This window comes from Rhagoletis zephyria, unplaced genomic scaffold (assembly GCF_001687245.7).
Source record: "Rhagoletis zephyria isolate East Lansing unplaced genomic scaffold, Rhagoletis_zephyria_1.1 Rzeph_scaffold_00212, whole genome shotgun sequence".
In the NCBI taxonomy this organism is placed as follows: domain Eukaryota; kingdom Metazoa; phylum Arthropoda; class Insecta; order Diptera; family Tephritidae; genus Rhagoletis; species Rhagoletis zephyria.
In genome coordinates this window covers 23,129-27,329 of record NW_016157296.1, presented here as the reverse complement: position 1 = coordinate 27,329, position 4,201 = coordinate 23,129, and positions in this window count along the sequence as shown.

Genomic DNA, 4,201 nt, shown 5'->3' with positions numbered 1-4,201 from the left:
GTGGTTATGGACTACTTTAGCAAATGGCCGGAGGTATACCCGATTCCAAACCAGGAAGCAAAAACAGTAGCGGAGGTATTCACCTAGAATTGGGTTGCGAGATAAGGTGTACCTATAGAGCTGCACTCTGACCAGGGAAGAAATTTTGAGTCTGCGGTGTTCCAAGAGATGTGCCAGATACTGGGTATCCGGAAAACTCGAACGACGGCTCTTCATCCCCAATCAGACGGCATGGTGGAACGGTTCAACCGAACCCTGGAAGAGCATTTGCGGAAGGTCGTGGACAAGAATCAAAAAGATTGGGATGTCCGCATACCCTTGTTCCTGATGGGATACCGGTCAGCAGTGCATGAAACAACGGGTAAAACTCCTGCAAGGGTAATATTCGGCAGTGAGCTCCGTTTGCCTAGTGATCTGAAGTTTGGGGTGACTGGTGATGCTAGAAGGATTGGAAAAGAGACGTCAAACATCCTGGAAGAGGAGCTGAGAGAGATACATGCTCTTGTGAGACAGCGCACACAAATTATGAGTGACAAGATGAAAGCCAGGTTTGATAAGGCGATGAAGTCCGAGGGTTTCCAGGAAGGAGATTTTGTGTTGCTGTATAATCCACAACGAAAGAAAGGTTTGTCCCCAAAACTACAATGCAACTGGGAAGGTCCGTATAAGGTCGTAAAACGGCTAAATGACGTAGTGTATCGGATCCAGACCGTCGGGAGACCAAGAAACAAGATGAAGGTGGTCCACTTGGAAAGGCTTGCAGCGTTTGGAACCGCAAGTGTGTCTGATCGGGACGATCAGACTTAGGTGGAGGGCAGTGTGGCGAATACTGCGGCAACACAAAGCGAACAACGAGAAATAGGCAGAATGTTCGAGGAATGACGTAGAATGTTCCACAAAGAGAAACGTCAAGTTGGATGAACACTGCGAACAGCGAGAGAAAGAGAATGAGCGATAAACTTCAGAATGTTCTAGAGTTGCCATAAGTGCCAGCGCAGGTATATAAGGGCGCCGCCACAGCGAGGTGAGTTAGTTGCAAGTCAGCAAGCTACAAGTAAAGTGAGCAGAGAAGCGAGTTGCGAATAAGCAAGCTATAAGTTTAATTGTGTGTAACAAGTTCAGTAAAGCGTTGTAATTGCTTTAACAAGTATTGTAGTATTTTTACTGTATTAGCAAGTATTGTAAAATTGTTTGTTGTACAATAAAGTTAATTGTACTACAATTCGGTCATCGTTAGCATTTATTTAACAATCCAGCGATACGAGCCCGAGTATATTTGGGAAATCCCTCAAGGTTTCGAGGATAATCGTAACAATATAATCAGTTCCTTAAAAACAATTTTAATTCTTATTGAAAAAACCTAAAAAAATAACAAAACTATAGTTTTTATTAAAATAACTAAAACAAAGGTCGTTTTATTAACAAAAAAAGTCATTGGTAGATATTTTCCAGGTTTGGTAGATTTTTTTCAAGTAGATGGTAAGTATTTTTTTTTGTCAGTGGCAACCCTGGTTGTGTGTACAGCAATGCCAGCTAAACACTTTCCTGGGAAACGAACTATATTCGGCTTTTCACATGTACATAATCCGCTTCTTACACGTATAAAATCCGAACGCAATCAGGGAGAGTAGAGGGCTAACTATAATATGAATAAGCAGCCGTAACTGACTGTCAGAAAATGAACGAAAAGTCTGTCAAATGCATAAGCAACGTAGTGTAGACTTTTAGGTGGCTATATTTTACTTACATGAGTTCAGTGTTGCCACAATTACTTAGATATAACAATAGCCACTATCAAGCAGTTTGTTGTAGATCACACAATTATAGTAACCTAGAAACGCCGAAGAACTGTTCGCCTTGCGAAACTTTCAGGATAACCTGGTGTTTCTGTAGAAGGAAACGCTTACGGCCCACTTCCCAATGTGGAACCAGAACTTCTTTTGACCTGTGTTGCATGTAGGACTGAATCGAAAAAGTTACCAAGTTGAAAAATAAGTTACCAAATATGATAAATAAATAAAAAATTACCACTTTCGGTAAAAAAAATAGCAATGCGGCAACACTGCATGTGTTACATATGTACATACATACGTACGAGCATGATTCAATAATACAAGGTTGGTTAAATATTGACATTTGTGTCAATCGACTGCCTTGTAAGGTTGCATTTGAGAAGGAAAGAGAAGCGGGTAACAATTTTATCTCCTTTTGTGGAAAGGTAGTGAGAAAAGTAAGTAGTCTGGCAGTGCTGAAATGCATTTTTGTATACAAATTGAATTAAATATATAAAGAAGATTCCACTGATCTACACAATAGACAATAAATTAACTTTTTATGGCCACATAAATATTAAAAATGAAATAAGTGGATATTCACATAAAATTCTTGCCAAAGAAAAATCTTTGAAATCTTTGAAGAAATGTTCCCAAATATTCAAAATAAACCATGCTTTCATTAAAATTCCAGTATATATTAAACAAAATTAATGGAATTCAAACAAATCCTTTATTCAAAGGGACTATATGAAGAATTATACAAATAGTAAAGATGCAATTGATTTAATGCATATAAATTAATCTTTTACAAATTATTATATTTGTTGCATTTAAAGATTACATGTTCAATGTCTTAAATTGAATTACATTTGTTTTTTTTTTTAATTTAAGTTTTTTAGTAATGTTTTCTACTTTTTCCTCCAATCAGTCTTGCTAATCATTATATTGGTTACATTTAAAAGTTATATCTTCAATATCGCAATTTATTACATTTGGTTATTTAAAAATCTAATTTTCGCGGAATGTTTTTTACTTTTTTCTCCAATCAGTCTTGTTAATCATTATGTCGGTTAAACTTTAAAAATATGTCTTCAATATCGCAATTTAGTTACATTTCGTTTTTTAAAAATGTTAATTTTTTGTAATGCTGTGTACTTTTTTCTGCAATCAGTCCCAATGAGCACAAGAAAATATCTTTATTAATATTTCCACTTTCGCTTTTATGGAGTGGTATACTTACTTGTAAATATGCAAAGGCTGCACTTGACCAACCCAAACGCTGCAGTGGTAAAAATACATACATGCACCAGCAAACGTGGACGGACACCCAAGTGATCCTGACCTTCACAAGATAATATATTTATTAATATTTGTATTTTCTGCACCAGCCATACGTGGACAGACACACAGGGATCCTAGCATGCAAAACTTACTTGCAACGGCTGCACTTGTCGTAAAACGCTACTTTTTGAATACAAATTATGAATATCTCCGATACCCTGCAAATAAATACGTAAATTATTGTTTTAATTCAAAATGTTTCCATTATTTTTGATTTTTTTGCCATATGAATTTCCACGAAACAATCGATGATCGAATCCATATAAAGAGATCAAAAGTGGTATTAGTCGCATGCTCCTTTGCGATTGCTCCCGGAGTCATCCCGGATTAGTCCCATTTTTTGCAGGGTATGGAATGAACTGATCGCTTTTGTTCGAGCATGTCCTATGAAGAGACTAATTGTTCACCTTTATACCCGAATGGGTATAAAAAGCGACTAGTCACTTTTAAAAAATAAAAATAAAAATTTGCGCCAGCTGAGATTCGAACCGGGTGCTCAGTTTTGTTAGGCGAATACTCTCTTTGTGTGCCCACGCCGCACATGAAATTTCATTGACTAAGTGCGTACATATCATTAAATCGTTAATATACCCGTTAGAGATGAGTTGGGGACTAATTGATCTCCAGTTATACCCATAAGGGATGAGTCGAGTCTAATTGGCCTCCATTAGTACCCGTATGAGACTAGTTCGGACTAATTAATCCCAATTGTACCCGATTGAGATTAATCTCGGATACTCTCTTTAGAGATTAGTCGCACAATTTTTTGCAGGGTATACATACACGTTGCGCTATCACTGCTGTGCAGTGTTGCCGTTTTAGCACTTTGGTGGCTAAATTTGGCTACCACATACTTTTTTTGGCCACATAAATTTAAAATTGCCCCTAGCCCTTTTTTAGCCCTTTGGAGAATGTACATATTCATGCTTGGCGTGAAAAAGCTGGATATACCTAATTTGATCTATTTTTTTTTATTTATGTAAGATATGAATTTCTAAACTAAGAAAGACTGATATATATACATATATGTATTGTATGTACCTTACGTTTTCATACATACATACTGTAAAATTGTTAGGGCTGGC